Source organism: Marmota flaviventris, chromosome 13, assembly GCF_047511675.1.
Source record: "Marmota flaviventris isolate mMarFla1 chromosome 13, mMarFla1.hap1, whole genome shotgun sequence".
In the NCBI taxonomy this organism is placed as follows: Eukaryota; Metazoa; Chordata; class Mammalia; order Rodentia; family Sciuridae; genus Marmota; species Marmota flaviventris.
Genome location: NC_092510.1, coordinates 17,920,453 through 17,945,440, shown reverse-complemented (window position 1 = coordinate 17,945,440; position 24,988 = coordinate 17,920,453). Strand labels below are relative to the sequence as shown.

Sequence of the window (24,988 nt, the reverse complement as noted above, 5' to 3'; positions counted from 1 at the left end):
AAGTACTTGGAACATGTCAAAAGAAAGATAAGTTAAAATCTGAAGAATGAGAAGTATTTATGTGTATTCCTTGGAATTTCAATCAGGGAAGAAACATCATCATATTTTTTATACCTAGAGGTGAAATCCTAAGAATGACGAGAAAGCCATCCCTGTATTCTGCTCTTGTTGTTTTCATGTCTTGAAAGAGGTTCTTTGCTCTATGAAAATTTTTCTCTGCTGGAAAGTAGGGAGACACCCACCCAGCAAATAGGTATCAGGGCATACAGACATCCTTTTGGAGAGACGAGTAGCTTTAATCTGTATCTGCCCAGAAACTGTGGCTCAAATTTAATAGTGTAGAACCTTAGGCTTCCTGCCGGGATTTTCACTACTTTTTGAGTCACCCCTGTGGTGGCTGGTTTTCTCTTGAATCTGTAACAGGTAATTCGAATTGTTAATAGTTAGATGCTTGATAATAATATTAAGCATATGTTTTTCTTTAATGTTGAATCTATTAAAAAAAAGAGTGCTTGTATATTACTGGGCTAGCAAGTTGCTGATTCAGTGTTTTATTAAAAAATTATTTCAACTAAGTATATGGAAAAAGCCCAAACCACAGATCTTACCATGGGGGATTGAGTAAAACAAACAGGCAGACAAACCCCAAGCAAACCAACTTAGGATTTGGAAATCAAGTATAAAACTGGCCAGAACATTTTTGAAAAAGACAATATACCACTGAATGAAAACTGAAAGTGTTTATAAATCATCTTGTTTGTATTTTGAAAGGATTATGTGAGTTTTAAATCAGTTTTCCCATTAAGGATTCCTACTCTCAAAAACACAACTATTTTTAATCGACCCTAATGTTATCCTGTGATTTTAATGCAAATAAAAAGTGTTCATATGGCTTCACATTACCAATTTCTCATCATCATTTTTCAAAGTTACTGAGTAGGGAAATGGAATTACTTGAATTATTTTCTTTGTTGTACTTTCCATCTTTTGGGGGTATTGTTATTTTGATTGTTTGTTTTAGGTACACAATCTGTTTTATCTTGCTTCTACTTTTGAATTCCTTATAGAGACCATCATAATTTAGGGACTGTGAATACAGTCCTTATTTTGTGTCACAAATAAGCCCTTGTCTATTGATTTTGAAAAAAAAACTCTTGCCACATTTACATAACAATGAATACAAACTAAAATAGAATCTGTTTTTACCTCATTCAAAAAGTTTTGTTTGTTTTCCCATAACATTGACTGAGCTTAATAGTAAAACTTGTCTTTTCTGACAAGACTACATTATTTCAGATGACTAAATCATAGAAGTCATTTCTCTGATTCTTTTACAGTTGATGCAGAAGAGGGGGAAGAATATGATGACCCTTTTGCTGGGCCTCCAGACTCTATTTCCCTAGCCTGAGAACGATATGACAAAGATGACGAAGCCCCCTCTGATGGTATGTGACATTTTTCCATAAGAATTTACTTTTTGACACTTTGACACAAAGCAGTGCTTTTTGTGGAGGTAGTGGTCTTATCACAAAGCTGAAGGCTGAGTCTTCCATGAACTCACCTTTACCAGAACCTTTTAAGGAACGAAGAGCTCTCTCTAGTGGTCCTAGTTGAGGTTTCCCTAAAACTGTAGTTGCTTCTTTTTCTAGGAAATTTTCTTTAATAGAATTTTAGGAGAGTGTTTGCATCACCATGTGAATATTATTAGTAACAGTTTGTTGGTTAGTTTAATGTTATCAGATTCTTGCTTAATTTTATTATGCTTGTTAATGGCTTGTTGTATTATTTATTTTATAAATAATGAAAAAGGTTTTGATCTATTTTTTCTAAAAACTTTATACAAAATGAGTTCATGAAATATTAAATTAATTATTCTTACGTTGCCTTTTCACATTGAGACAGTTTTTATCAGATGCTTCTTTTAATACACATTTTCATTTTTCTGATTGTCATTTAAAATGCCTTATATTATGCAGTAATATTATAACATTTTGTATTAATTGAACTAGTAATAAAGTTGATTGTTTATCTCTTAGTAATTTCTAAAACATTATTGAATGTTGCCAAAGTTATGGAACTTGTTTTAGTACAGCATGTGCTTTCTCTGTTATAGCCAATTGAGTGCAACTGCATGATAGAAACCTTATAAGGGTGATATATATAGTTATAAATTAAGAATGTGTATTGATAAATTAGCTATGCATATTAATTTGTGGCACTCAAAGTTTCACATAGACATAGAAATGAATAATGTCTTCTGCCACTATATGATGATCAAACTGTGCAGTTCCATCTCTAAATACAATTGCTGAATGAAAATATGCTTCCTGCAACAGAGCACTCCACATTTTATGTTATCCAGATTATTCCCTTTGGAAACATAAATTGCTTTTATGAGGTATAAAATTATGTCTATTGCAGAACAGGGATAAGTCAAGTACATGCATAAGTGATAAACATTCTAACCACTGATTCAGAACAAAACAATCTTTTTTTATATACAGAACTTTGTACAATGTGTAGCAATAATAATCATATCCATTTTATGTTGAATTTTACATTTAATTTCTATTTTTAAAGTAAGGGAATTTTTCTCTTATATTTTCTTTTTATCTTTTACAAAGATGCACACTTTTCTTCATTCATACTTATCTCTAAAACAGAGCATTATCTTTTCTACCCTTATCTTCTAAAGCGGTTCTGTTAGAAAATGTTTTCTAATTGATGAAATAATATTTTCTGGCCAAACAGTGAATTATCATGTATGTTGTACTGTTTTTTAGATGCACTACAATTATTTGTTTTTCTTCTCTGTAAAATGTTCATAGACATGAATGAGTATGTATTTGTATATATATACATATGTAGAGACAGAGTATTTATACCTCAAGGGATAAACACACACATGCACACAGAATGTTCTCATAGAATAAATATGCTTAGAGTTTCTCAAAATAGCATAACTATTTTGATGTACACAGGAGCATTATTTGCATTCTTTAAAAATTGCAAGTTAATAAAGACCCAGCAATTAAATATCTACAAAAGATGGATATCTTGTAGTGAGTTTTACACACAGAGTGATTTGTTATTAAATTATGTTGTCTTTATATGATTGTCATGTTTTCTTTCTTAAGAATAAACAATTTATCATGTTTTCATAAACATATATTCAGGAAATATGTTAATATAAAAATATTTGCTGTTAAAAGATTATCAATATTTGACTATTATTGATGACATATTTCTGTGTAACACCAGCTTTTTTGTTAAATTCTAGTTCATATTATTAATGTTTAAGAAATTCTTAAGCAAGTTGGAAATTTAACTTTTAGTATTATTTATTTTTGTATGTAAATAATAAGATTTTTAATGGTTTCACATTTTCTTCCAAGAATGTTGTTATAGGTTAATTTTCAACTTGTACTTTTAATTTTTACTCTTAAAACATCTCATCATCTCAGTTTTTCTCCTTGCAATTTAGATTTTGTCTATGTTCTCTTCCCTTTGCTGAATAAATTTTCCTTTATTATATGACCTCAGTCTAATAATGTATTAATTATAAAAAAGATAATGTATTTGACATTAAGTATAACCAATTTAGCACAGGGTCACCAAAAGGCCTTTTGTCAAATCAGATTGTTGTTTTGTCCTTTTGACTTTTACCTTATGGTAGGCACTAACAAAGTATCTGAACTTTGATGGATTATAAACTCTAAACATGATATGTATTTTTCATAATGCTAATGTAATTTTCAAGGTACTGAAAAGGTCAAACCTGCACATCTCTATGTGCATTCTAAGTCTGTCTTTCCCTTTAATATTTCTTTTTCTCTGTTCCTCTGGTTCAAAAGTTCACTCAGTTCCCAAATGGCCACCTAATTTTCCAGTTATTCCCTCAAGCCATATGTGTTTTGGTTTCTTTATGGTTTATTAGGTACTGTAGGAAAGCAGCATAAGTTATATCTTCTAATGAAATTCAAGCACACTTCAGTGATGCTTCGACTTGATTGCTGGTAGCAATTAAATCACAGCCAAGGAGAATAATGCATAATCTCACAAGGTCCAGACACCCTATAGAAAATGAATAGAGATGAAACAGAAAACAAAAACAAAATCTCCAAACCCTGCCAGACACGCTGTTTCCAGTCTGCCCTTTTTTTCTTTCTTTCGTTCTTTTTTTTTTTTTTTTTTTAACTAGCCAGCTGCCTGATTGATAGCAAAATCATAACTTGCTGCATGCTAACAGGCAGAGTTCACTTGTAGGTTATTGTGAGCTGATAAAGGGTTAGATGGAGTTTTGATTTTCGCATTGGACCTTGGTACATCAGATTAATGGAATTTCAATGAGAGACTAAGAGTAGCCACAGCTTTGTCAGAGAAACAGATGGAGATTCTATAGTCCTGTCCACTCATTAATACTAGTTACCTGAAAGGTGTGCTGCTTCTCTATACAAAAGAGTTGATATAATTGATTTTTGAGTGGTACATCGAAAAAAAGTACCTTATTGATGACTAGAATTGTAACATAAATAGTGACAGATTTTTGTGTGGCTTGTAACATAAAAATATTGCACTTTGTAATTTTTTTTCTTCTTTCTCTTTGGAGACAATTTTTTTTTTTGAAGAGAAATACATTCTAAGAACAATTGCAAAAATAAAAAAAAGAGACTACCATGCTTAAATTACCTTTTAGGAAAAAGAGCAAGACTTTACATTTTATTTCTAAATGATTATATGACTTCTATCAGAGCTTCATTTTGATATGATAATATTTTAAAAAAGCATACTTATTAAAAGTTTTATTTTATTAGCTTTATTCTTTTCTGGAATATTAAAAAATGAATCATAATGGTTTCTAGGCTATTGTAGATACTGTGGAAGTTTCATGTTCATCGTTTGGAGATATATTGGAGTGTTAATATTGTTGATAATGAGACTTGAAACCTTAAAGAAGAATATATTGTACATGTTACAACATTTGGGCATCAAGTGGTAGATGCAAGGTAGCCTTTAGACACTATATAATGACTTAAGTTTTCATTTTTCTGTTCTGAAATCATTTTTCATTTATTTTTGTCATTTGTGAAAGAAAGCTTCTAACCATATAGTATTGTGGAGAGTCCCTGAGGTAGGTGAAAGGATTCAGTGAGCTAGAAGACATATATTGGCTCTGCTCATCAATGATAGGTCGAAGGATCCCAGTGGACATTTGTTACAAATCTGATTCAGTCCTAGACCATAATCACTTTGTGGATAAGAATCTGGAACCTCTAGGGTGTGAATGTAGGAAGGCTAAAATGAAACTGAAGATATAGAAGAATCATTTATTGTCGTGGTATCTTTCTAACTGAAAATTTCCAAATGAAATAAAGCTCTGGGCATTGGTAAAGGTGTAGGTTTATATGAAACAATGTTTGTTTAAGGATGGAACTGTTTTTTTTAAAGCTTGGGATTAAGAAAAGATTAAGGGTGGCTGAGCTGTGAGTGCGCGCCCGCACGCGGGGCCACGACTGGCTCCGGCTCGAGACCGCTGGGCGCCCGGGGGCGCGCACGTCCCTCCCCGCCCTCCCACCGCCGCCCGCCCTCCTTCGCTCGCGCTCCCCGCCCGCAGCCAGCCGCCCTCCGTCGGTTCTTTCGTTAGTCCGCGGTTGTCTCTGGAGCTACCCGTCCTCGTCTCAGAGCTTGCGACTCACGGACAGGCGTTCTCGGCGCAAAGAGGCCAGACTCGGAGTCGTCGTCTGAGCTTTTCATCTGGGAAGTTCAAGGTACTTTATACAACTTTGGTCACAGGCCGTGCATTTTGCAGCACATTTGTAAGCTATGGCTGCCATCAGGAAGAAATTGGTGATTGTTGGTGATGGAGCATGTGGCAAGACATGCTTGCTCATAGTTTTCAGCAAGGACCAGTTCCCAGAAGTGTATGTGCCCACAGTGTTTGAGAGCTATGTGGCAGATATTGAAGTGGATGGAAAGCAGGTAGAGTTGGCTTTGTGGGACACGGCTGGGCAGGAAGATTATGATCGCCTGAGGCCCCTCTCCTACCCAGACACTGATGTTATACTGATGTGTTTCTCCATTGACAGCCCTGATAGTTTAGAAAACATCCCAGAAAAATGGACTCCAGAAGTCAAGCATTTCTGCCCCAATGTACCCATCATCCTGGTTGGGAATAAGAAGGATCTTCGGAATGATGAGCACACAAGGCGGGAGTTAGCCAAGATGAAGCAGGGGCCAGTAAAACCTGAAGAAGGCAGAGATATGGCAAACAGGATTGGCGCCTTTGGGTACATGGAGTGTTCAGCAAAGACCAAAGATGGAGTGAGGGAGGTTTTTGAAATGGCCACGAGAGCTGCTCTGCAAGCCAGACGTGGGAAGAAAAAATCTGGGTGCCTTGTGTTGTGAAACCTTGCTGCAAGCACAGCCCTTATGCGGTTAATTTTGAAGTGCTGTTTATTAATCTTAGTATATGATTACTGGCCTTTTTCATTTATCTATAATTTACCTAAGATTACAAATCAGAAGTCATCTTGCTACCAGTATTTAGAAGCCAAACCATGATTAATAATGATGTCCAACCTGTCTGACCTGCCAGAGTTCTTCTGACACTGCTCTAACAGCCCTCTCTGCACTCCACCTGACACACCAGGCGCTAATTCAAAGAATTTTTTAACTTCTTGCTTCTTTCTAGAAAGAGAAACGGTAACTTTTGTGAATTAGGCTGTAACTACTTTATAACTAACATGTCCTGCCTATCATCTGTCAGCTGCAAGGAAATCTGGTGAGTCATCACTTTGGAGCTTTACTCCTCAGCCAATTTCATTGGCATAGCTCTGGGGTGGGCATTTAGTTGTTTGAAAGTGTACTCAGCCAGAAAGGCCCAAGTCCATGCAGCTGTGGCAGAGTTACAGTTCTGTTACTCTGTTAGTTACCTTATAGTTACTGTGTAATTAGTGCCACTTAATGTATGTTACCAAAAATAAATATATCTATCCCAGATTAGATGTAGTATTTTTTGTATAATTGGATTTCCTAATACTGATATTTGTCATCCCACAGAAAAGTGTATTGGTTTTTTAAAAAAGAAAGTGTATTTGGAAATAAAGTCAGATGGAAAATTCAAAAAAAAAAAAGAAAAGAAAAGAAAAGAAAAGATTAAGATATTTTGATCATAATTTATAATAGTACTAATATCTTTTCCTTTTTGGTTTAACTTATTTTAAGAAAACCCAGTGTATAAAAATTTGGATTTATAAAACATGTAAATCACGTATCCTAGAAGATTTCTTTAAAAAGGATTGTTTCTAGGATGCCTGTACATGCAAGAATTTAATGTACCAAACTTTTGAGGGAGTTTTCTTTTCTTTCTTTCTTTCTGTCTTTTTGTGTGTGTGTAAAATTAGGAGCAGCACTAATCAGTTCTTATAAAAGTCAAGATGTAAAAAGTAGTAGATGTTTTATTTTGCTCTGGGTCTCAGTAGAAAACAAAACAATGTTTATAATTAGGAAAAGTTAAAAAAAAGATTGAAGCTTTATATTAATCACTCAGGGTAAGTAATTTTCTACCATGGTATCATGTGGTTTTTAATAATTAAAATTATATTTTTGTATTTTATTCTTATTACTTATTTAAATATTTACTATTTTTTTTTTTTTTTGTGGTGCTGGGGATCAAACCCAGGACCTCGTACATGCCAGGCAAGCACTCTACCATTGAACTGTACCCCTGGCCCACTAAGAATTTAATTTCCAACTTTAACATATTTTGTGTATTAACATATTAATATTATGCTTGTGTTTTTTAACTTTAATAGCTATTTCAGTGTACTAAATTGCTAGCTTGTGTATGTGTTAGCAGTTTAAGAATAATGATTATTTTAGTTATTCCCTCTTATTAATGTGTATAGCATAGTTTCAAGTATTTTGGCAGGAGGGAGGGTATTATAGTTTGGGGAAAGGAAAAAAGTAGAGAACATGTTTTTAACCCTAAAGATATATATTAAGGATGTAACGCACAAAGATGTGGAATATCTTTGTGGTACAATGTCACAAAGGAGTAAATTAAAGATACATAGCCATTGAGAATCATCTTTCTATATTTTTATGTACTAAATGAGAAGATAAAACAAGTGGGCAAATAAGACTATAGCAAAATAGATTACATAAGAAAGATTACAAAGGTCAACATTATGCAAAACAATGCATCTTATTATTTATTTACAGTTATTTTTATCATACATGAAGAAGGATGCAGGATGTCTGGATAGGGGTTGAGGGATTCAAAGATGAGTAAGATAAAGTTATCTTAAAGAATATGTAATTGAGATGGAAAGAAAAGATAATCACCTAAAATAAGGTAACTAGCAGTCTAGTAATCTACAGTAAGGTCGATTCCAAAAATAATAAACATTTTGTGTTGTGATGTCCTATGATTCGATCTGTACTAAGGCAAATAATTAGTTTCATTGATCTTACTCTCTAATTTGTTGATTGAATCAGTCATATGTTGTGAATAAACCATAGCTTAAACTTTATACCTAAATTCTGAATGATTTTAGGGGAAATTGTAGAGGGGAATTTTTATTTAAGTTTCCTGTGGTGTTTGAAGTTTTCTGGAAAGAGCGGTAAAAGATCCTGAAAAGAAAATTTGAAATAGAATTCTAGAAACCAGGTTTTAAAAATCACTGATGATAATTTGTGTGGTCAAGATAAGTCACTTCACCTTTCTGGATTTTTATTTTCTGGTTTGTGTAATGAAGTGTTTGGAAGTTCTCTACAACATTAAATGCTTATGTCTACATTTCAGAATTGTAAATTTAATGGTAGCAGTGAAGTGATTTGCTTGGAGAAAATAGGTTTCATGGGTATTAAGTGGAGGTGTGGTTGAATAGCAAGGAGTAGGGGATCTTGAAGGTAAGTGTGTGGCTTATGTTACTAATGCCAAGTTCATTTGAAGGTTTTCCTTTGATTTGGTAGTCACTAAGAGATCCATGAAGCAATCTACAGATATGGTGAGTGAAAATTTGTGAATATCACCTTGGCAGTTAAATATAGTTTGACTTAAGGCAAAAAGACCATCTAGGGGAGTCAGCAAGATAAATGCTTTGCTATATTATTTATTTTTAATCTTGACAACCTCTCTGAGGTTGATATTATTACCTGACAATTGAGGGAACCTAGGGATGGAGAAGAGATTATGTGATTTGCCCACAGTCAGACAGCTACCAAGTGGTAGAACTGGGATTTGAATTCATATCTGTCTGAGTCCAGGAATTAGGTGCTGATCTCAAAACCATTACCCCACCCCACCCCCATACTGTTGTTTTTGTTTTAGGGGGTGATGACAGAAGCCTGGGTTAGAGTAGTGGAAGTTGTGGGGAGAGGGAAGTGCTTTTCTTATCCCCTTCTTATTCAGCCTACTGTCTGCATTCCTACAGAATCAGCATCACCTAGGAGTTATTAGAAGTACTGAATGTCTGTCCGTACCCATAAGACCCGTAGGTATTTGTTAAAGTTTGAGGAGCTCTGTTCTAGAGGCATTTGTCATACTGACCCTTGCAGCTGCAAAAAAGGTGAGCCCAACCATGCAATTACATGCAAGGGGTACCCAATGAGCATTTGTGACCAGGCATTGTGCTGGGCGACATCTTGAAGTAGGTAAAAAATACTCTCTGTGTCTACCTACCTCTACTTGTTTTTGTCTTGAAACCCTTGCACTGTGGCTTCTTAAGCTGTACAGAGCCCCTTTTCCAAGGCTGCTATCTGTGGGTTGTTGTCATTTTGGAACTTTTTTCTGGAGATTCTTTCCTCTCAAACTCTGTTAGGTAAGGCTCTGATAAATTACTCCTAGGAATATTTGCATGTTCATAGGGGCAGTGCCTTTAACCCCGGGGAGTCCAAGCTCCACTTACAGATCTTTAGGCATCAGTACAGGCTAGGGGGTAAAGATGTTAGTTATTTCAGAGCACCATCTCTCATAAGATTTAGGCTTATCTTTCTTAACATGCATATGTGGATTTGGTCCCATTCTTTTTTGGAGACATTACAGTTAAGGCTTCCTGTCTTTGGTTGTGCGTCCTGTTTACAAATTGAGCCAAAGACTGAGTTTAGAGTTTAAAACTCAAAGAGCAGAGTTCCTTAAGATAGTGGAATGACCAATTTGGATATAGAGAGAGGGGTGCTATCTTGACATAAGACTCTAAGGAGGGTGCCTTTTCTCCAGGAAACCTAACATGGAAGTGGCTATGCTCATGGTGGGAATAGTACCTTCAAGGAAAGATAAAGGCTTATAAGGTTTAAAATGAATATTTATTGAGTGTGGCACCATCTGCCAGATTCTTTCATGGAATTTGTGCCCTTTTAATCTGTTCAAAACTACCTCTTAAGGAGACATTTTCCCTTTTTAAACTTAAAAAATGGAGACTGAGAAAGGAGTAGAACTTTAAATTTCTTTGGTCTTTGTAGTAGAAAGACCAAAGGAATTGAAATTTGTTGCTACTTATAAAATTAAAGTAGCATTTGTTTTTAAATTATAGGAGACATGCATGTGGGTAAAAATAAAAAGCAGAGTATACAATATGAAGTAACAGCTTACTTTTTCTGCCTTATTCTACCTTTAGGACTGCTTCCCAGAGGCCACTGCTCTTACAGGTTTTTCTGTAGTTTCCAGGGCAACTTTGTTTATTTATTTTTAAATATATTTTTGTTTTTAATTGGGACATAGTAATGTACATATTGATGAGATATAATGTACACACTGTGTTAGAATAACTAGAAATTACACTTCTTGGTCTTGTTTGACCAACTATAAATGGTATCTTTTGACTCCTGCAATAATGAATGCTTCCTTAAAGCTTCTCTCCCATTTCTCTCTCTCAAGTTTTTATTATTATATTCTTAATTCTTTTTGTGTTAGCATTTGACTTAAGTAATCTCCCCCCCTCCTCTCCTCCTCTTCCTCCCCTCCTCCCCTCCTCCTCCTCCTCCTCCTCCTCCTCCTCCTTCTCCTCCTCCTTCTCCTCCTCCTCCTCCTCCTCCTCCTTCTCCTCCTCCTCCTCCTTCTCTTTTACCTCCTCCTCCTCCTTCTTCTCCTCTTTTACCTCCTCCTCCTCCTTCTCCTCCTCCTTCTCCTCCTCCTTCTCCTCCTCCTCCTCCTCCTTCTCCTCCTTCTCCTCCTTCTCCTCCTCCTCCTTCTTCTCCTCTTTTACCTCCTCTCTGTTTCCTGTCCCACTCCACCTCCTTCCCTTCCTCCTGGTCCCTTTCCTCTACTGAACTCCCTTCTATTTTCATGGTACCCCTCCATTTTTCTTTTCTACCTTCCACATATGAGAGAAAATATACAACTTTGACTTTCTGAGTTTGACCCTCAACCCTTTTATTTTTTATTTTGTGGCAGGGTATCACTGAGTGGCCCAGGCTGACCTCGAGCTTTTAAACCTCCTGACTCAGCCTCCTGAGCAGCTAGGGTTACAGGTGTGGGCCCCTATACTTGACTTATAATATTATTCTTATTTTGTAATGTACCAATCTCAGTGCCTATTGATTGCACTTTAAAATATCAAGAAATTAGTGCACCCAGCCTTCTTCTCATCTCTCTTCCCACCCTTCAATTTCAGTTTTTTTTTTTTTTAGAGAGGCGGGGGTGGGGGAGGGAGGGAGGGAGGGAGAGAGAGGGATTTTTTAATATTTATTTTTTAGTTTTCGGCGGACACAACATCTTTATTTGTATGTGGTGCTGAGGATCGAACTCAGGCCGCATGCATGCCAGGCGAGCACGCTACCGCTTGAGCCACATCCCCAGCCCTCAATTTCAGTTTTTAAAAATGGCATTATTTTTGCAGTGTTAAGCTCTTTAACATTTATATTTGATTTTCTGGTTCTAAATCTACTGCTTTGTCTGCCAGTTGGATTTTGAACATTGGTCCTTTTCCTTTATGCCATTACGTTTTCTTCAAAGGTCTGGAGATCCTTCCTTGGTGAAGGCGTCTTCTTAGGAGTGAAGAGCTGCTGGAATGGTGAGGAAGTTTGTGTGAGAGTCTTTGCATGTCTCCTGTTCTAAAAGGCTTTCATTTGCATAGAAAGTCTGACTGGGGCTTTGCATGGAAAGTGAATCAGGTAGGCTAAGCTGTCCTATAATAGACATCTTAGTAAGGACCAGAGAGGCAGACTGGTACCCCCCAAATTGCCAAAGTAAGTAGGGCATTACTTGAGAAAATGAAATGCCTTTGTTTCATTGCTAGGTACAGGGTTTCACCCTCTCCATCCTGGGTGAACCTCTGTTCAACTTTTCTCTGGGTTCCAGTGTTCTTACTGGGAGCTGTCCTCAAGCTAGTGCCCTTTGTTTAGAGAGTAGAGCACAGGATTTAGCCCAAACTCACAAAGACCTTTACTGCCAGCTACTTTCGAGGACGGACTCAATGGTTCTTGCTGGTTTGATTACAGTTTTTTAATGAGTGACCTTCATCATCATGTCATTGTACTTATGACATCTGTACAGCTTCTTCAGGATAACTTGCATTCAAAAGGAATTGATTCTGTAATTACCCATTGTAGACTTTTGACCAAGACAATATGATGAAAAGTGGTATTTTTGATAGACATAGCTAGTTGTGCTATATAGATGGATTATAGGGGATTTAGTCAGTGAGATAAGAGGCTATTCCATTAAGCCATGTATAAGGAGATCAGAGACTCGACTAGGATAGGGAACAACAAAACTGCCAAGGACAGAATACATCTGAGGAAGAATGGGCAGGGCTGGTAGAGGCTATGTATAGAATTTAGAAAAAAGACCAAAGATGATTGTAAAATTCTAAATTTTAATGACTAAGAAAATTGACTGAAGTATGAAATTTTGGAGGAGAACAGGTTTGGACAAGATGAAAATGATGGTGAATTTGGGTTTAAATGGTTGAATTGAGCTGATAGTGACATCCAAACTGCCTAGTAATTAGCTAGAAATATGGGAATGGAGCTTTATGGAGCCTTTGCTTACCCTTCTTTTTCTTGTTTCATCCCTTTTTTTGAAGATATGAGATGAGACATACCTTAGTCACCTTAAAAATGAAATATAGTGTTTGAGAATCATTTTGTTTGTGTTCAGATACTAGCCTCTATTACTTTGTGGCCTCCAGCAAGTTGCCTACTTTGAGTTTCTTCATTTATCAAATGATGATAATAATTGTATCCATATCCTTTGGCTAGGATTAAATATAAAGATGATATAAATTAAAATTAGCATAAATTTAATATAATTATAATGTGTGGTTAATATAAGTTTATATAAATATAAAGCATATAAAGATACTAGACTATTTCCTGACTCAAGAGTAGGGACATGTTAAATGCAGATTGTTATCCATCTATTTTGAAGATTGCCTTATATGTTTTATTTCTGTGTTTAAAACAGCTGTGTGCATGAGGTCTCATCCATCTTCTGTACTATGTAGCTTACATGCTTCACTGGCTAAGCTGGATTTTGTAGGATTTGCAGTTGGAAGTTTTAGGGATTTAAAATACATGATCATTTTTTAAATTGGGTATTTTCTGTTGAAAACTGTTAGCAGTTAAATTTTCTGTAGCAAATCTGTTATGCCTTTGCTCAGAACCATTCTACATCGCGGTATCTCAGTTTTTTTTAATTGACTAAATAGTGAGCATGTGAGAATGAATAAATTTTATAGCTGGGAAAATTTTGTAGATAAGTATCATTAGCCTAGGGAAGAAGGTATCCTATTTTATACTTGAGCTCGATGGTTAGTGACTAAAAACTTACATACTTCTTAGAGCATTTAAATGGGTTTAAAATAATGAGAAGATTCTTTTGTAAGGCTATATATTTAAAAGTGAGGGGAAAGTGGCCCAAAGTTATTAGGAAGCAAGGATAGCAATCAGTATCTCATTATTCTCACTCAAGAGCCAACTGGGATAATGTTAAAGATAATAACAAATCCAAATAGAAAGAGTAGTATACTCAACTAAAATGCAGGACTGGAAAATCAATAGTAGCAAATAACTTAAGGCAAAATTGTTTTGTATTTTTACAAAGATTAAACAAATAGTGCAGTCTTTAATATTTACTTACCCATCTTATTTTTTTTACAAAAATTTCAGTTGATAATCAGGGTTTTACATCAATACTTGAAGAAAAATTAAGTATCCTGTAGATTTTAAAATAATATAGATAATGCCAGATGCAGTGGCACATAGTTATAATCCCAGCAACTTTGGAGGCTAAGGTAGGAAGATCACATGTTCAAGGCCAGTGTGGGCATATTAGTGAGACCTTATCTCAAAATAAGAAATAAAAGGGTCTAGGAGTATAGCTTAATGATAGAGCACCACTCGACTCAATCCTCATTGATATATTAAACATTTGTAGGTATTTTAATGAAGAAAATGGTTCTACAAGGTGCAGAAATCGACTCAGGTGAATTTTTTTTTTTTTTTTTTTTTTTTTTTTTTTTTTTTTGAGAAGCTCTTTCTGTTTTCCTGGTTAACACCTTGCATTACAGGATTGGGAGTAAGCATAAAGTGATTTTTAAATTAAACAAAAATTATGAATTTTAATATGTGCTTACTGAGCTAAATAAGATGACTTTGATTTTACAGAGTGCATCAGCAGTTTGGGCTAGGGTCTAGTATTCTTCAAGTTTTTTGAAATATATTTTTCTTAACCATAGAATTTACCCACTTAAAGTATACATGGCCTTTGTGTGTAGCTCTTTTCACGTGGCATAATATTTTCAAGGTTCATCTATGTTGTAGCATGCATCAGTTCTTCTTTCCATTTTATAGCCCAGTAATAATTTATTGTATTATTTGCCACCTTTTGTTTATTTACCAGTTGATGGACATGAGTTTTCTCCTCTTTTTAACTATTATGAATAATGCTTTTGTGAATATTTGTGTACAATATATTTTCATTTTTCTTGAGTATAAACCTAGGTATGAAATTGCTGGGTCATATGATGTATGTAGGTTTAAATTTTTGCGGAATTGCCAAACTTTTTCCAAAAATGAATGTGCTTCTTTGTTCCCACCAGTGATTTCTCGACGTACTCTTCAATGCTCAATATTATCTTTTTTATTTTAGGTATCCTAGTGGATGTGAAGTGGTATCTCATTGTGGTTTTTGTTTCCATTGCTCTGATGACGGCCGACCCTGATCTCTTTTCATGTGCATGTTGGCCATTTGTATGTCTTTGGAGCCAAATCCTTTCTCCAGTTTTCAGTTGGGTTGTCTTCTTATTGTCAAATTATGAATTCTTTATATATTCTAGATACTAGTTTCTTATCAGATATATGATTTGTAAATATTTTTTTTAAATTGATGAGTTGTCATTTCACTTTCCTAATGGTATCCTTGAAGAACAACATTTAAAAATATATATATATATATATATATATATATATATATATATATATATATATTTTTTTTTTTTTTTTTTTTGGTACTGGGGATTTAACCCAGGGGCACTTTACCATGGAGCCACATATCAAGCCCATTTTATGTTTTATTTTGAGACAAGGTCTTGCTGAGTTGCATAGGTCCTCACTAAGTTGCTGAGGCTGTCTTTGAACTTGCAATCCTCCTGCCTGAGCCTCCCAGGTTGCTGGGATTACAGGTGTGTGCCACTGTGCCTGGCAATATTTAAAAATTTTGATGAAGCTAAATTTATGTGTTTTGTCATTTGTGCTTTTGGTGTTATGTGTAAGAAGGCTTTGTCTCACTGATAATTCCTTCTGTACTGTCTTTTTCTTAAGGTCTTCTTAATTTGAGGATAACTGAGTTCTTTTACTCTAAAAAATTATAAGATTACTATGCTAATTAAAATAGGGACAAATTGTAGTCTACCTTAAATGTTATTGTTCTTTTTTAGTACATATTTTAAAGTTGTGCAGATGACAAAAGGTAATTTTCTTGTTGAGCCTTTTCATCTCAGTGAACTCTCAAATTCTGTAGTCTTAATATAATTTTAAAAAAGAATTTTTGTTTTTTTTTTGTGGCATATGATACCACTACCCTTATTTCTAGCAATATGCCTTTGACATATAAATGCAATAATGTTTGCTGCATTGCAAATATAAACATAAATCACATGGCTCTTTCAAGTTAGTTTAACAAATTATTTCTGAGAACACATAGTCTAGATTATCAGTAACATTCTGGCTCTTCTGGGTGAGGCTTTGTCAGTACATAATTTATGATGATGGGATCCGAGGGGTGCTGGAATTGTGGTCTTGGAAAAATTGTTACTGTCTTTAGTGTTCAAAAGGACAGTTTCTTTGCATTTGTCTCTTCTCCCTTGTAAGAACACCCACCCCATGTCAGTCATCAAACTGAGTGCTTTTGTCAGATAAGGGAACTAAGACTGAGACACCAAAAATGTCATGCGAATTATCTAATCACTACTGTTCAAAGTGTGGTCTGAAGACTGAGTCTAATCTGTGATCTGTTGATCTGTGATCTATGTGTTACTGGTCTACATGTGACAATCTTAAGTACAGAAATTAAGAATAAGCACTAAGGAATATTGATAACAATTTGACATTTCTGCTTTATCCAAGTACATAGCCATTTCTTCCTAGCAATCTATGTTTATTGCTTTTTATGTTTTGTTGTTCATTTTTACAAAAATATTGGTTTGTAATATCTTGGGGCAGGGTGTGGTGGTCCTTTAGTCACAGATAGAAGTATTGATCTACGATCAAGAGAATTATTACAGGAATCTCAGAACTATAACTTATACTTCCTGGGCCATTTTCTTTTCTTTCTTTTTGTCCCCTGCCCCTATATCTTTCTTTGTGCCTTCCTCCATATTGATAACCATGTTTTAATTGGAATATTAGGTTTATATTTTCTATGGAGAAAATTTAGGGATAGTCCCACATTTTTTTTATAAAGTGTACTTTCAGATTCCAATGTCCTATGAGATAATGTGTCTTTTCATGTGAAAGTCAAGCAACGGGTGTCTCAAAGCTTTTTACTTGGAGTATCTAGAGAAAAGGGTAATGTAATTTGAATGTCATCTGGTTCTTTTTCTTGACTTGAGAAGAACTACATAGACTCTGTCAGAAGTAATGTCATCTCAGAGGTGTGACTTTGGGTTATTTTGTGTAAATGTCTCCAGAAGCTCCTTCTTACTTTTTAATACAATTTATAGAACTGGTTTATTTTGAACCTGCTGATCACTTTTTTTTTAACACTGAAGGAGATAAACAAAAATAATAGTACTATGGAGAAAATAAATACACATATATTTCTTTCATTGAATAGGGCTTATTAATATCCTGGAATATATGTATGCTGTAAACTTCTAATAGGCTTAGAATAGGATTTCTTTGCTAAAAGAAAATGTGTCTTACAGAAGGTGAGGAATTGATATAAATATAAATAAAATAAAATATAAATAGTAAGAAGGGGTAACAGTGTTGTTTGTTTTAGGCAAAGTGCTAAATGGAATCAAAGTTTAATTTAACGATTTTACTGTTAGTTCTATTAGACTGGGGACGATAAAATGATTAATAAGCTAGGTCACTGCCTCTCATGACCATATGGATTGATAGAGGAAAATGAGAGAAATATCAACCCTAATTTAAGGCAGACTGGTATAGTAACTCCTATAAGAAATACAGAAGGAGAAAGAAGATGATAATTATGATTGGAATGAAGAAGACCTGCTAATATGGTATTTGAGGCACATTGGGGAGAATTAAGAAGGTTCTTGACATGAAACAAAGATGTAATAGCATTTTAGATTTGTGCAACCTGGTGAAGGGATACATTGGTTAAGACTCTTAATGGGGGGGGGGAAAGGAACTGAGCTCAGACTAATTTAGGCAAAGAAAGGGGGGTTTATGAGTTGGCCTGTGAGAGGATAGTTGGCATCTTGCTTCATGCCTACCTAGATTCAGGTAGGTCCTCCAGCTACCTTGAGTTTTCTCATTCACATCTTGCTTTCTATGTGTAGCTGCTCCACCTCCTCTGTGTATGTGAGAGAGATGCTCCAGTTGGTCAGGACTTGGTCATTGTCCAAAAAGGAATGTGTAGTGGGTGGTTAGCAAAAGCTGCTGCTGCTGAACCACATGCAGCTTGTTGGTGGTGCCATCCTCCAAAATTCTGAGAGGAAGCAGTTCAGAGCAGGCAAATACAGATGTCCACTACACACTAGGCTAAATGAAAGTATGACTAAACTTATATGCCGTAAAGCCTGTAAAAAGAGAAGGGAAAAAGGAATGACTGAGATAGATAGTAGTCTTAGGTATATGGTCAGCAGTGGGTATTTCATTAGATGAGAGTAATTACTTTAAAGCAGTGAGTTGAAACCATTATTTAGCATGTTAAAATTTGAATTGATTCGTAGAGAGAAGAGCTGGAGGGAAAAAAAGTTAGAGCTAACTCTCTAGACTGGTTAATTTTACTTATTTATTTTTTTGCAGTGCTGAGAATTCAACTCAGGGCCTCCAGCACATGAAGTAGGTCCTCTACCTGTGAGTCACATCCCTGGCCTATCGTGTTTTTTTTTTTTTAAGTTTTAAATTCTAATTTATTAGTGTACCACTTTAATCTTAAAAAAGAAAAGAAAATGTAAAAAACAAAACAAAATAAACAAAAACAGCTCCAAATATAGTTTTATATCATGTTTTTAGGAAGGGAAACTATTCCTTTTTAGACCCACCCCACACCCCAACTTCAAAACATACCATTTAATTGTCTTGGTCATGGTTATTTCCAAGATGAGATTTGATATCATACTTCTATTCCTTCTGTTTATCAGGAAACCTTTGCTTTCCCTTATTGAAGGAGGTTGGTCTGTTTGATCTTGGTGTGTTACTTAGAGTATTCTTCATCCTCCTCTTTGCTTCTGGAGGTATTTCCTCTACTTCACTATCTTTACCTTCATTGAAAGCTGCTGCTACTGAGAGGGTTTTGGAGCAAGAGTTGGGAAAGTTTCCTTAGGCTTACCCAATCAAAGTTTGATAGATATGACTGATGCTTTCTTTGTTATATGACTACTTGTGGCAAATCCAAACTTGGAGATCTCTGTAGGCTTTCTTGGGAGGTCTGCTGCTGTTTCTTCAGCCGATCACTTCTCAGAGCTGCATCTGGCACTTTCCCCTTCATTACTGGAACAAACAGTCTTAGCTTCTTCAAGTCTTTTGGTGGCCCCAGCCCACTGTGGCTCTGTAGGCTTCTCTTTTCCTGCCGTATCATTCACCATTGTCCCTGAGGTGGCTATCTTGAACCTTTCTTAAGGTCTGTTTTTCAAGTGAGTCAAAGTTTTTTTTTTTTCCTTATTTAAATTGTTTGCTACTTGGTTATCCATTTCTTGCTCTTCTTAGCAAGTGTATGAGTGGAAAAGATTAAATTGATTAAAACACACCCATCACTTTTACTTTTTGGCACTGATATAAAAAAGCACAAAATGTATAGATTAGAGATAAATAAAAGTTAGACTTTTAGATTATTTGAATTTAACTTGTCCTGAACAGACCTGTTTATTATTATTATTTTTTGAATTTGTATGGTTTTATAAAAATCAGTCAAGGGGCTGGGGTTGTAGCTCAGTGGTAGAGTGCTTGCCTCGCATGCGTGAGCCCCAGGGTTCGATCTTCAGCACCACATAGAAATGAATAAATAAAAAAAATAAAGATATTGGGTCCATCTACAACTAAAAAAATTTAAAAAAACAATCAAAGTAGTTCACAAAGATACATATATTATACCAAAGTTAAGAAATGAGTTAGGAACACAAGGGCAGAGAGAATGAGGATAGATAAAAAACTAGAGTGAAGCTAGAATTAATATTTGTATCTCAAATGAATGTAATGAGTACTCTAGCTTTTGCTGGGGAACATACATATTTTTATCAGCCAATGCAAAGAGGGAGAAAATGAGCAGGTAAAGGATTTATAGCATTCTTTTTAAAAAATATTTTTTAAGTTGTACATGGACACAATATCTTTATTTTTTTATTTTTTATGTGGTGCTGAGGATCGAACCCAGTGCCTCATACATGTGAGGGAACTGTTCTACCACTGAGCTATAACCCCAGCCTTTATAGCATTCTTGATATAAAAGTAAATCAGATACTCAAGAGATATACAACTAATACTGGGATCCAGTGAAATTTCTTTCAAGGAGACTAAGAAAAGGATGTCTTGGAGATTTCGTAGTAAATAAACTCTTAAAAAGTATATTCAATATTGCTTTGGAGTTTTTTCTTAAAAAAATTTGTTAATGTAGTTATATAGTGTACACCAAAACACAGTTTAGGACACATCAATTTATGTGGGGCAAAATAACAGTCTAGATCAGGAGTTGGCCATCTATGACTTTTGGAGCAAATCTGGCCTGCTGCTATTTTTATAGTAATGTTTGGAATGAAACACAACCACATCCACTTGTTTAGAGTTTATGACTGCTTTCATTTTACAGCAGCAGCACTAAGTATAGTCATGCGGCACATAGAGAGGTTTTGTAAATGATAGACCATGTATAAGATAGGGCCTAATGATATAAATGTCTTAGTTGGTGTAAGGATACCTATCATATTTGCACAACAATGAAATTGCTTAACAATATAATTCTCAGAAGGTATCCCTGTGGTTAATACATGAAGTTTGACTCTAGTTGTGACAGAGATCCTGTGTCCCACAAAATCTCTAGAGTATTTTCTATCTGACCCTTTGCTGTAAGGATTTGCCAACCTCTGGCCTACATACACAATTCTCTAATAGTTTGGTTTAAAATTAAGACAGCATATGAAATATCTAGAGCAGAGGTCTCAAACTGGTAGGCCAAGTTTCAAATTTGGCCTATAGATGATATATTTTGGTTAAATTAGTATTTGTGTTTTAGAAATTTGTGCCAACCAAGAAAAATTCAGAATCTTGCTTTTTTTCTTTTTTTTGGTGGAGGGAATTGAATGAACTGGCAATACTGAGTTTGCATTGTATTTGTCTTTCTCTTTAGATCACCATCTCTTTCCAATTTGTATTCCATACTACTCTGTTACCTCTCAGTCCTCATCTTCTTCTACTCTTTTGGTCACTGAATTAGAAAAATAACCAAGGTATGTGTACTTTAGCTATGTTCAAATATTTTATTTGTTGTACTAATACTTGAAAGCAGAGAAATTTAGGATATATTCCCTGACTACTGCTTGGAGTGTACTTTTGTCTTAGTACCTACTAGGTCATACATGTGTTTAGCCAGCAGAATTGGAAGTACGGTTGATATTCTCCTAAGATGAGAGGCTTGGCAAATATTTGTGCCTACATTTAAGACCAAAAAACCCGTATATGAAAATGGGCTAAAAGATTTGGATTAGAGGCAGGCTAAATCTTCAGCAGAAAATAATTCTAGTTCTATCCTAACAAAAAGACAAATGGATTGTTGAGGACTAAGTCTCTTAAATTTACTACTTTGGCTCATCAGTTGTCCTACTTAACAAAAGAGATAATGGGTAAAGTAACCATCTTATATAAGGAATGTAGGGCATACAAGAAAATATTTATCAGATTAAGAAGGCAGAGAGAAGGGTTTGTCATAGAAGAGGAGCTGGAAGTAGAGAAGAAAGAGAAAAGATAGGACTTAGTGTACATCTGGTGAGTACAGGCTTGAGAAGGCCTCAGGGGGAAATTCATTCATCAAGGATAAGTCCTGGCACATAGGACGTGACCAGTATTAGCTCTTGGCTATTATAGTTACATGTAATATATAATGATTGGCTATTCTGTGGGTAGAGACAAGGGAGAGTAAGTACCTAGAGGAAAAATGGAGGAAAACCAATGGTAGATTGTGTCTGGGCTGAATCCTGATTCTTAGATTCTTTTCTCAAGGAAGTGATAGCATCTTTAAAGAAAATGGGAAAGTGGATAAGAAAGATCAAGGCTGTTGAACTTGAAGGAGTATTGAGAAAATTAGTCAAAGCTGTTTGAGAGGGAGCCTGAGATATGGAATAGAGATATGGAGAATCACTGATTTATTTGCCTAAACATGTTGAATGTCATGAAAAAGATAAGACTTGCCAGAGAATGTAGAAGGAGATGGATTAGGATGTTCAGAGTGGAGACATCTGCCCCAACTTTCCTCACAGGTAAATCAGGAGAATTGTCACTTTTGTTTCTAAACATATGATCCAAAGTTACAGAATTTTAGAAGCCATTAATTACTTTCACTTAGTATGATTATATAGCCACAGGATACACTTTATCTTGGTAGTTTCTTTGGCATTCATTTGAATGCCGGTATGATCAGCCTTTCCTTTCTCATTGTTTTTTATTGTCTAATTATTTTCTTCTTTGTAATTCAGGCATCATGTTATGTTACTATGCCTTGTCCTAGCAGCTTAAATAATAATAAGCGGTATTCAAGGGAAACCAAATATAATTCTAGTATCTGCATGTAAGGACTTTAAAGAAGATAAAATTTATATTTCATCAGCTCAAGGGTAACTTGTACAGTTGTGGTTAAGTGCATAGATAACTATATCATAAATACCTTGGTTTAATCCTGGTTTGACGTTGTGACTTTGGAAAAATTATTTTCTCTCTAAGCCTTAGTTTCTTAATTTATAAAAATAGGAACAAGTATAATATCTCATAAGATTGTAGTAAAGATAAGGAAGGTCCTGGCACATAGGATATACCCAATATTAGCTCTTGCCTATTATGATGTTGCAAGATATTTGAACATAGGTAATTTAAGTTATGTTGAACAATATTGCATTTAATCATATCATAGCTACTTACATATTACACTGTATACTGTAAGTACGTAAAAGATGAGTTGATAACACTAGGATTCTTTTTTGTAATTGAATATTCAGTTTTTTACTGTAACCTAACTTTCATGTGGTGATTCATATGTGTCATGGCCTATGTTAAATTTCAGTGATCTTTTTATTTGGATGAGTTGTATTTATCTTCCTGTTTCTGTCAGACGATGGGAAAGTAATAAAATAATAACAAGTGAATTTTATCAAAGTGAACTTGAGAGCCATTAACTGGATAATTTGTTAGAAAAGTGATAATGAGATAAAAATGTGAATTATCCTGAAATTCAGAATGGCTGCATTTTTTGGTTGTCTAATACTGATGTCTTCAAAGTTTTCCTTTGTATGGTAAAAATGAATGAGAGATAAGCATTTTTCTTTACATGGACAATATTTGGGTTTTATGTAGTAATAGATGCTTTATTTTAAAATTGTTCCCTGATATATCTTTTCTTGCTTTGTTTTGCTAATCTTAAACTTTATTAATAGGGTGTCTTATTGTCACAAACTATTTCTTCTCTATTGACATTATTTAAATCCTCTACTCTTTTTATTTTATCTAATTTTTATTTTAAAATATATTTTTAAAATATATTTTAATGGTTAGAAACCTATGGACCTGTATGATAATTCTGTAAATTAATTATATTCCTCTGAGATGATAAAAGCATTGTTAGCTTATTATTTAGTATAGAAATATGAAGGTTGAACAGCTATTTAGTGCAAAATTATGGTGGAGGAATGTGTCCTAAGGAGTTCAAACACTAATGTTAATTTTGCATTTTATAAGCTTTCAGTCAAGCTATTTGAACACATACACAATTTTTGTTAGATAAGGAAAGATGACTTAGGTGTGGTTTGGGTAAAGTACATCTTCTTAGATTAATTTTTCTATCGATGTGGCTATCAGTGCCCACAATAGAGATTTAGATACAGCTTCAGCAACTCAGGTTAGCAGGGTGTTCCCTATCCTCTGTAACATGCTAGAAAATATAGCAGAAAGGTTTCAGTTAACGTTATCAAATTACTGTGTACCTGAGATTTGACTAATAAAATTTCTAGAAGCTTTATAAATTCAGTCCTTGATCTTATACTTAAAAACTAATTCAGCAGTAAACTTTTTTGCCATATCAAGTATATTTGTTGAAATCTAATTGATATGTCACTAATCGGTGTTTTAGACAAACTCCAAAGGCCATCCATCAATGTAATTGCTAATATATTAAGTGCATCTGTACACATTTACATTGTAAAATTATATATTCTTAGGATTTAAAAATCAACAATACAATTTTTTCCTTAATATCTTTATATTTAAATTTTTTTATTCTAGTGTCTGACCTACTAAAGCTAGAATAATGCAGAACAGCTGTTTTTATAAGTGATAATATGCCAAAGAAAGTATATCATAAGTGATAATATGCCAAAGAAAGGAAGGTGGTAATAAAAGAAAAATAATTTTCCTCAGCATAAGCTTTGGCGATTACTGCTAAGTGCATAGCCGTCTTACATTTTTAAAGCATGACTAACGCAGATACTGAATTTCTCGCAATTGTGCAAATTAACCATGTATGCTATCTTTACCATATGATTTGACTTTGAACATGTCTTGAGATTTTGCTGTTTCCTAAACATTCCTTAGATGGCACAAAATGAAAAATGTTTTTTTTTTTTCTGAACAAAAACATGAACAAAGAATTTTTTATAAAGTATGCAAGTCAGTTATTTAATTATGAAACCATCATATGCAGCCATTATCTGGTCATAAATTTCCTTTTGGAAAATATACAGTTTTAACAGATGCTGTTATTGACTACAAAGCAAAAGGAAAAACAGAAAAAAAAAGATACATTCATTTTCCCCCTCCACAACAGTTACACAAAAATGCTTTAGTATTTATTGCATGTAAATCATATGCAGTTGAATCAATTTTCAATGTACTTTGCCAGGTCTATGACGAAAAACTGAGATTATATTTTACTTTTTACTACACATTATTTTATCATTGCCAACTAATGTTGGGACTATTTAAACAGTGAAAAATTCTCTGGCATGGTATTTAGAATTTGTTATTAGGGTATCATAGGAAGGATGTACTGAGTTGGTGGTAATTGATTTATCCTCATCATACTGAACCTCCCACTCTTCTTCCACTTTGTCCTCCCTTGGGCAATAATCACAGGGTCGAGCTGCCAATCTGTAGACTT

General features: G+C 34.6%; 3 pseudogenes; 2 read left to right on the top strand and 1 right to left on the bottom strand.

Moving 5' to 3' along the window:
- Window positions 1–24,988, top strand: part of LOC114078858 (src kinase-associated phosphoprotein 2-like) — a 168,050-nt pseudogene that overhangs the window by 17,218 nt on the left and 125,844 nt on the right.
- LOC114108501 (transforming protein RhoA pseudogene) lies at window positions 5,609–6,999 on the top strand (annotated as a pseudogene).
- Window positions 18,709–19,223, bottom strand: LOC114108503 (PEST proteolytic signal-containing nuclear protein pseudogene; annotated as a pseudogene).